General features: G+C 41.6%; 1 long non-coding RNA gene across 1 annotated transcript; it reads left to right on the forward strand.

Moving 5' to 3' along the window:
- The first annotated feature begins 2539 nt into the window (after nt 1–2539).
- Nucleotides 2540–9496, forward strand: LOC122464197. The gene is made up of 5 exons (XR_006288137.1): nt 2540–2969; nt 4150–4262; nt 5963–6047; nt 6646–6744; nt 8035–9496. It is a non-coding gene; the product is annotated as an uncharacterized LOC122464197 (long non-coding RNA).
- The last annotated feature ends 373 nt before the right edge of the window (nt 9497–9869 follow it).

The following is a 9869-nucleotide window of genomic DNA, read 5'->3' on the forward strand; positions in this document are numbered from 1 at the left end:
TCTAAGGTGTCACAAGTACTCCTTTTCTATTTACATTTAGCTGTATTAAAATGCATAGTTTGCTTGTGGCCAACTTACTAAGCTATCTAGATTGTTCTGTATTAATCACGTGTCCTTTTCATTATTACCACTCCAATTTTTGTGTCATCTGCAAACATTATATGTGATGATTTTATGTTTTCTCCTGGGTCACAGATAAAAATGTTAAATATCATAGGGCCAAGAACAGATACCTGCAGGAACCCCACTAGAAACACACCCACTCAGTGATGAATCCCTGAGACCTGTGTCTCATACATCTTTCCATTCCTTTGGACCAGCTGGATACCTTGAGAGATGTCTTACAGTTTCCACATTGAGAACCTAGTATTGATTGGAAACTTCTAGGTGAGTAGAATTCCTCCTGGTCTTTTTCCCTCTGGTGGCTACAGCCTGCCCATCCTTGTCCATTTCTAGCTGTGAAACATGCTGCAGTGACCTCTTGCCTCTCGTGGTTATGCCTTGCCTGGCCACCTCAGTGACTTCTTCTCTCTCCTACTCCTTTGTGGCCATCTCCTGTTTTCCTTGAACCTGGGACTGATTGTTTCCCAAACCTGGTTGACTAAGAACTCCTCAGCTTCCTTGATTCTCATTAACATCTCTACTTGCCCTTCCAATCCAAGAATCTTTTCCTTCAACACAGCCACCAACTTGCACTTCATGCACAGGAAGTCCTTTCTTACACATGGGAATGCTTAAACTAACACTTGCTTTAGAATGTCATCCACCCTTCTTGGTGCATCTTGCCTGCTCTCAGATCAGTGCATGTGGAGGAGGCCATGCTACTGCTTCCTTCCTGTACTCTCCTCCCCAACCCCCAGTCACCTTTGGGAGGATGTGTACCCTTGAGGGTGAAGAGAAGGAGCAATTCCTTGTTTTAATTGTTAAATTCTCAGTGGGCTGTACGGATGGCGAGGGGGTCTTATGGAAGGATTGAGGTCATTGTTCGATGTAGTTGAAAATGTATCTCTTGCTTGGTGTTTTTGTCGAGTGGTTCTTTTGTGCTCTCCACTAATTTGGAGGCAATGGAGTTGGGCCGTACTTTTGAGGTACGATATTCCATTGGATTAGTGGCTCTCAGATGTTGTAGTTAGGCCCACGCATGGCGATTAGAGTGTGTGAAGTTCAGACCTTCAACACACTCAATCCACTGCTGGCGTCTGGCTGAGTCTAGAGACTCTAATAGGGGCTTTGCAACCTGTGGTCTGCCCGACTAGTTGTACTGCTGGTGCAGATCCTGGATCTCTTTTGTCCAGTGGGGCATGTATTCTTCCCAGAAGCTCTGGGGATACTTTTCTTGGTGGTGGCGGTAAGGAGGCCAACGAACTGGTTATAACATGACGTTGTTGCAGGGATTCAGATCACCATTACCATGACCCCACTTCAACCTTTCTCAGAGTGGAGCTGGATCGCACACTAACCTTCCATCACCATCTGAAGAAGGGAGCTGCCAAGACGAAGACAAAAGTCTATCTGGTCCAGAAACTGGCAAGCACAAGCTGGGGAGCATCAGTAGCAGGGTTACGGACATCAGCGATGGCCCTTGTGTACTCCATAGCCGAGTACTGTGCACTGGTATGGGCCAGAAGTAGCTATGCTCAACTTGTTGATGTTCAACTGAACACTGCAATGTGGTGCATCACTGGAACCCTCAAGTCGATCCCAACAACTTGACTGCCAGTACTGTCGCACATTGCTCCCCCATCCATTTGCCACGATGCCACAACCCTTCAGGAATTCCAGAGGATCATGGAAAATGAACATCTTTCCATCCATCAGGACCTTAGCAACGTCTCTCACCACCACTTGAAGTCGTGTAAGCCCTTTTGGACCCACGCATTTAACCTTCAACAATGCAACTTCAACCCTCATGAAGTTTGGAAAGCCGAATGGAGTTCACAAGAAGTCACAAATAAACACTTTGTGAAAGACCTGATGCAGAAGATCCCTGGCTTCAATCTCCCACGAAGTTCATGGGCAACCCTAAATCACATCCACACAAACCATGGCAGATGCGGATACTTGCTGCACAAATGGAAAATTAAAGACTCTCCAGAGCATGACGGTGGTCACCAGAACAGACCATGGAACATATAACAAATCAATGCCCAATTCACAAATATGAAGGAGGCATTGCAGCGATACACTCTGCTACTCCAGATGCAATTATCTGGTTTAACCATCTGAATGTAAAATTATAGTTGTTGCTATATCTACGTCAGCCACATGAAGAATAATAATGGGCTGTGTAGTGTATAGGAACTGGATAACATCCTTTTAAATAGTTTAGTAGCCATCTAATAGGCCTCCCTGCCTTCTATTACAGAAGCAACCAGAACCAGTTAAAAACATGGTTATTTGCTGTGCTAATTTGGTTTCCTCATATTTTTAATGTTGTGTAAAGAGCTGGTGTAATCCATGTGCCTAATAGGGAGATATCTCTTTAAGAGACTCATTGTGGGGAGGTAAGAGTGAGTTGTGTCTGAGTCATTGTTGCTAGGCAGATATAGCACTCCACATCAAGAAGCTTCTGGAATTGGATGTGGTAGTTTTGGGTATGCTCCAATAGGTTCCCTGTTGCTGAGGTCAGACTCCATGAGGGCAAGCAGTCAGGGTAGCTGCTTTACGAAGGGCCATGTGTCCTGTGTGAGTTGGGAGAAGCTGAGCCCTGGAGCAGAAAGCAGGCTATTGTCCCCACCTCTGAAGCATTTTTCAGCAGTTTTCTTTAAATTTATACACCTGTGACTTAACTGAGTGGTTGGTTAATTAGTTAACTGACTGGCTAGTAGTGATTTCAGCAGAGGAAGAGTCTGCATAGATTCCAACTGAAGATTCCTATAAGCAAGTGGAGGGAAGATGTTGTTTTAGACTCAGCAAACTGTATAGATTTGGTGATCAAAGACTCTAACTGAGACTTACGTGAACTAAACGTAAGCTTTTGGGGACTAAGTTTCTTCTCACTGTGTTTCACTGGGGACTGAACTGTTCAGATTTTAATTTGTTTTCTTTATTTATGTTTATGTATAACTGTGAAGGTAATGTCTGTGGATTATAAAATAGCCATGTCATGCTGTAAAAATTAGATTATTATTTGTTTCTTTATCATATGATTTTATAAAGTTATTTAATTAAATTAATTTCTTTAGTTCCTTTTGGGACTTGAATGTGGGGAAGTTGACCCTGTACAGTCTTTACTGAAAATCCTTACAGACTGAACTCTGGGTCTCCAACTACTTTTCTATGGGAGTTGTGGGGTTTTTTAGGCACTGGAAAAGGGCAATGAAGTGAACTCTAGCCCACCCAAAGATTACCCTAGGACACAACAGGCTGGGACTGAGCTATATGTCAAAGACCACTTATTACTCTGTGATCCAAACTTCCTGAGAAAGCTTCAGTACTCAGGGACAATGAAACTTTCAATGAATAGGGGAAGCCTAATGCAAGCAGGAGACAGAGTCTTCTCACTGGCTGGCCCACAACTGTGGAACTTTTAGCCAGAAGAGCTGAGGATGACAATGAACCTGTTTATCTGTAGAACAAATTCCAAAACTTACTATTTTGACATATCCTTCCCATAATGAACCGATTCACCTACTCCATCACAACCATTGTCATGCCCCCATTCTACCTGCTCTCAGAGGGCTGTTGTGACACCCTGTACTCCATGTGACACCCTGTACCCCACATTCATCACTTTTATATGATTATGATATAATTAGTACAATGTATGCCTTGCATGGTATTATTTGAAAACTCATAATCTGCTGAACATTATTATCCTTTGTATGTAAAGTTATGAGACCCTAAAGTATGACAATGATTTTACTGTAGCATGTTACAAAGTTAGAAGAGCAGGCTCAAATGAGTTTTTCAGAGACAAAGACAGACTTGCACGCTAGCAGGCTGCTAAAGAGTCATTACTTCTTTAATCAGAGATTAACCAGTAGGGGAGTTGTAAACAAAATATTTACAATTCACCCGAAGGACAGCTGGCAGAACATGTATGCAGTGGAACTGCTGACTCCATGTTCCAGCAAATATATTTCCAGTACAAAGGTCAGAGTATAAGAAGGAGAGACAGTGACCTACTCTCCACCTCTCCTCCCTCAGCTCTACTCACTGATGTGAGATCGCTTGAAAGACAATAGGAGCATCATTGGATTGGGGGGAGTTGTCGTCACTGAAAGGCTTTCCAGTTAGTATGGACTGCTGAAAATTTTGGGGTAAGAGAAATCTATTTGCTTTTAAATCTTATTTAGCTTGGTAAAGTTTAGGAAATAGTTTTGTGGTTTTATCCTTTTATTTCTTGTGTAACCAATTCTGACTTTTATGCCTTTATCATTATAATCACTTAAAATCTTTCTTTCTCTAGTTCATAAACTTGTTATATTCCTTTATCTAATCCAGGGTGTATTTGGATTGAATGGGACTTGGGGACTCCACTTGAGACAACAAGGCTGGTCCATATAGACATTACCCTTTGTTGGAATGTTGGACTAGTATGAGCTTATACTGCACAGGGTTTTACTGAGCAGTAAAAGGTGCCCATTTCTGGGGTGCAAGGCTGATGTTGGGGAATTTGTTAGTGTTACCCTGTATATAGTTCATGAGTGGCTGGGAGAGCATTTGTGTAACTTTGCTAGGAGTGACTTTCCATGCTAATGGCTGTGTGTGAGCAGAGCCTAGAGACGCTGCATGTTACTAACAAAGCAGGATAAAAGTCACCCTGAGCTGGAGAATTAACACAGCCGTTCAACAGGCCAGATTGTACCCTGGAGAATGTCACAGCTATACTGGGACAGATCGTTCAAAAAAAGCTCAGCACCCAATGTGCTGTTCTCTTCTGATAATCTTGCCATAAGTCTCACAAATGGAGTCGAGCAATTTGGTGCTCAAGTTATACCTTCCTCTGAAAATGCTCTGCTGGCATGAGCCCACTTGCACCTGTTACTGCAGTGGCAAGTGCCTGATATTGTGGGCACAAAATCTTTGAAAATGTGGCCCTCTGAAGGCCAGTCCAAAAGGTACACAGATAATTTCTAATTGTGCTCCTGAGGCAATGGGACAAGATAACTGGGGTTTTGTGGACTACGTTACAGAAGTGATGATAAAAACAGATGAGTTTATTAAGACAGAGTGAATCCCTGATGACATCTAAGTCTAATTAAGCCAGGGTACTCAGCTTAATGATTTTGTTGTAGAAGAGGTAACTGTTTTGGAATTGAATACATTTAGGGCAGCTCTTTTGGAAGAGGATATTGTACTTAGGGGTGCTATTTCCAGGGCCTATAATAACAAACACTTTCATTTAAAAGACTATGCTATTTTAAACCATTCTGAAATCCCTCCAGCTGTTCAATGTTGCTATCCTGAAAGGTTCTGACGGAGCAAGATAAGCTAAGGAAGACAAGGGTCTTCATAACGGCCAAGGGAGTCTGTTTGTAGCTTGGAATAAATATGCAATTCTAACAGTAATCATCCTGACCAGTGAGAATGGGCAACACTCATAAGAGTTCCATGCTTAAAAATAAGTAAATAACAGAAACCTTTCTCTTAGTCTGGTTGAGAATTGGTGACAGAAGTGCTCTAAGGTTATTGCATTAGGGTGACAGCTTTTACGTACTTCTTTTTTTGATGTAGCCGATGCATTTTAAAATCTAAAATATTGCAGCTGGTACCTTCCATTGAAGTCTGGCGCTTTTCTTTTGGATTCAGAGTTGATTTTCTCACCTCTCTCATCGGGGTGCAGTGTTCCTCTTTGCATGCAAGTGCAAGATGATGAGCCATATTTGAGGTTTATTTGATGCACTTTCTCTGAACAGAGCCTAGTAGTCCAAGGGATATATTGTTTTGTCAATTAAACATTGCTCCTCTGACTTAACTGACACCACACAAACAACCTTCCTTACACTCTTTCCTTCAGCACTGCTGTGATTGGTTGCTTGCTGCTCAGAAACTCATGTATTGGTAATATCTTACTACCCAGTTCTTCACCACAATCTATTCAGGTAAGTCTGTAGTCAGAGGTGGCAAGAAAAAAACCTTGAAATTCTCAGTGGGTCACATTCAGAATTAGCATTAAAGGGTGCAGCTTCAATGACTGTTTGATGTCATTCAGTATAATTTAAATCAGCCCAAACTATTTAGGATTGGTGCACATGAAAATGTGTAATAGAAACCTGAGGCAGGGGGGATGATAGGAACCATATTATTAAATGTTTACTTTCATTAACTGGGAATACAGAGTGCTAGGTGTCAGCACTTGAAAGTAGGCTGGTGAAGGGAGGACGCTGGAGCCCCTTCCCCCAATTCTGACTGGTAGGACAGAGGTAAGGGGAGCCACAGAGCTCCTTGGTTGGAATGTCCTATATACAACAGCTACTTGTCTGGGCATGGGCAGTGGGTGGCACAACTTTGCATGTGTATGGCTCATGGAAGGTTCTTCCTGGAATCCCTTCCTAGAAAGGTGTTGGCAGCAGGAGCCCAGCACATTTTAAAAGTCAGATTTTTCAGAACTGCAGAGGTACAACTACATGGACAAATACATGCAGAGTTGTGCTCTTAACTTGCATTTTCACTTTTGTTGTTTTTATTCTGCTTTCACAGAGTGTATTTTCCAATTAAACTACAAACATGTATGCATTTTTACATCCAGAAGAGTCTGAGCACAGGACTGGAAATCTGACCCTTAATGGTGAAAGAGAGGTAAATGTGAAGCAGACAGCTGATAATGAAACCTCCTGGCCCTACTTAGACATTAAGGCCACCTTTTAAAAAATAAATATACAAAATTAATAACTGCCTTTGCTTTAGCCAAGTCCTATTTACTACATTTGCCGTATATCTGTATATCCATCACTTTATAGTTTCCAGTGCATCAGTGGAAAAATGGCATCTTTCTATCACATTCTTTGCTTCACTATAAGATTGCATTGGATATGCCAGATCACAGATGCAATCTTAAACACCCCAAGGAGACTTTGTGGAATCATATATACAACAATAACATAATCAAGATTCTATGAACAGCAAGCAAATACCTTATCTGGCACAACCCTTTTTTCTAAACCATCAGGGCATCTCTAAGTGGACCATGCACAAGGGAACGAATATTTAATTGCAGTGCATGATATTTACATATTCTGTTACCTATAAATGTCACACCCACAAAGTTATTGGAAAGGGGCATAATCATATTTCAAAAGTTTGGCCTATCTTAGAAGAGAGACGTAACCATAACTACGTCATAAAGAAATAGTCAAACTTATTAACTCAGAGGGTCATATTGGCCGCTTGCCAGAAGCCCAACGACTGCACCTGATTTGCATATATATTTGCAAAATTTTATAATCTAATTTTTTTCTCAGATTAGTGTCTTGTTTGCTAGATGAATAGAAATTGCATGTTCAACAGCATCAGAAAGCTGCAGTTGATCCGTTTTGCCCTCATCCTGCAGCTACAGTGCGGGGATAGCCCCGGGCTGTATTTTAGGAACCCATAACCATATTTCCTCTGTCCCCTGCAGCATGATGGTCACAGTATTACCTGACTCTATTGCCATCAATCATAACCAGAACTTTTTTCCAGATCAGGATGGGTTGTGTGGCAAAGATTTGTTCAGACATTCAGTAAGTGTGTGCAGGATAGTCATTTCAATGCCAGTTCTAATCCAGTGTTCTCATTACTTTAAAACACAATGAAGAGACGAAAGCCACGGCAAATCTCTGAGCTACTCAGTGACACAGGGGATGGAATGGTTGTGTTATTTCATTATTTGTTTTCTCAGACCACATCCACTGGAAACCTGTCCAAAACCATTTTCCTTATGGGTGACACCTCAGGATGTCTCATAGTGTTTGAAGCACTCATTAAATCAGAGGTTCTATTCCACCCTCTGAAATGATTTTTCTGTATTATAGACTCCTAAGGCTGTATCTAGGGGCAGAGCTTTCATTAACAATGGACACAGCCCTTCTAACTTTGAATTTGTTGCAGGACTGGTGCAGGAATATTTTTGTCTGGATGCCAGACCGAGTGGAACACCATCTCCAATGAATGCCACAACTTTTGCTACTGCTTGCAATCTGCACTGTGAAGAGAATGAAGCTAATCAAATTTACAAATGGTGCAACCCATTTCCTCTTTGAGACACAATCGTTGAGCAAAGAGGGCAGTAGAAAGCCCTCCTTTAAGGTCTGAGGAAACATCTTTTTCGAAGACGTTGACAGAATCTCTTAAAAACAAATAACCCCTTTTTGGAAATCTATCGGTCCAGCTGCCTCCCAAGTATTTTCTATGTGGTTGCACCATTGCCTACAAATTACAAATTGTGACATCCCCCCACTCCCACTTTAAATGCAGAAAAGAAAGAGAGAGAGAGAGATGTTACTGGGGAGATGCGTCATTATGTTTCTTTCTGCCCTGGGAAACTGGTGCGATAGACTCCATTGTCTTACATACCAAACCCTGAGGAGGACACTAAAGCCCATATCCTCAAATTTCAATGGGCGCTAGCCCCCTAAATGCCTTTCAGGATCTGGGCCTACATGACTTGTGTTACTTATTGCAGTATGCTGAAGAAATTTGAAAACTCATCACCTGCTTTTCATCAACATATTTATATCATTTTGGGCACATGCTTATAGCAATTGCTATGAACCACATTAAATATGACTCTTTATCTTTCTCTGATATCAGCCCCATCTGCTTGACCTCATCTCATCCATATTCATTGTTGCCTTTAAATGCTTCTCAATAGCCTTTAGGTAGAAGACACAGATAAAAAAGTTCTCCATGATCATGGAATGCATGATAAGGTATTGCATAGTTAATTGTTGTTTCTTAAGGACTCTCCAGGAAGGAAAAGCAGTGAACTGTACATTCCTGAGTAGAGAAAGAACAGCTGCAAAAACTTGAAGAGAAGCTGATTCCCCTTGCTGTCTGCTTTTACTACTGCATTTTTTAAGAAGCAGCATTAATTTCACATTCAAGGACCGGTGTCTTTTTTGAGTATAAATCATCTGTGTTACCCATGGATGTAGCAAGAAGAATTATATAGTGTAATGAAATGATATAATCATTATAATGCCGTACTTAATTTTATAGCACTTATGCTCTTCAAAGTGTAACCTTGGCGCCCTTGAGGGAACAAACTCAGGATATGGGATGCGCATTACCTACCAAGGGCCCAGGTCATCCTGCTAGTCTGGGTCTCCCTGCTGTACTCATGACTCCTCCCACTAGTTATCTGGATTATTCAAAATGATACTCCAATGGCAGTGCTTCCTGGGAAATAATGGGTAATCCATCCTACCAGGGCATACTGTGCTCATGTCATAACTAAGTACACAGTACTCAAATTACCAAGTAACTCCAATAAACTATATAGAAACAACAGAAATTATAAACACAAAAATTGTAAAGAACAAGTTGTACTAAATAAATATATATGAATGTGGCTAGGTTGTTTTAAGTACAGATTATATATATATGGGGCGGGGTACCATAAACTTTTTTTCTCTCTCTTTTGGTCATCTAACACAACCACAGCAAAGTCTCCCTGACTTTAATTGTTAACTCAGCCCTCTAACATGTCTGTCCCCAGTCGAGGTCCCTGTTAGTGGTGCACTTGTGGATGCTGCAGGCATTGTGGTCCGGTGTCTGTCTTATCTGAGGGATCTGATGATCCATGGACCAGTCTGCATCTCAGAAGTAGCTTTTCAGCTCCAAGGGAACACTCCTCACACTGGGGTAACAAGCTTAGATATAAGCTTTCCGCTTTTCCTCCTGGTTGAGGTAACTGTTGGTGATCAGGCTGCAGGCTGAGGCAG

The sequence above is a fragment of the Chelonia mydas genome, chromosome 2 (genome assembly GCF_015237465.2).
Source record: "Chelonia mydas isolate rCheMyd1 chromosome 2, rCheMyd1.pri.v2, whole genome shotgun sequence".
In the NCBI taxonomy this organism is placed as follows: domain Eukaryota; kingdom Metazoa; phylum Chordata; order Testudines; family Cheloniidae; genus Chelonia; species Chelonia mydas.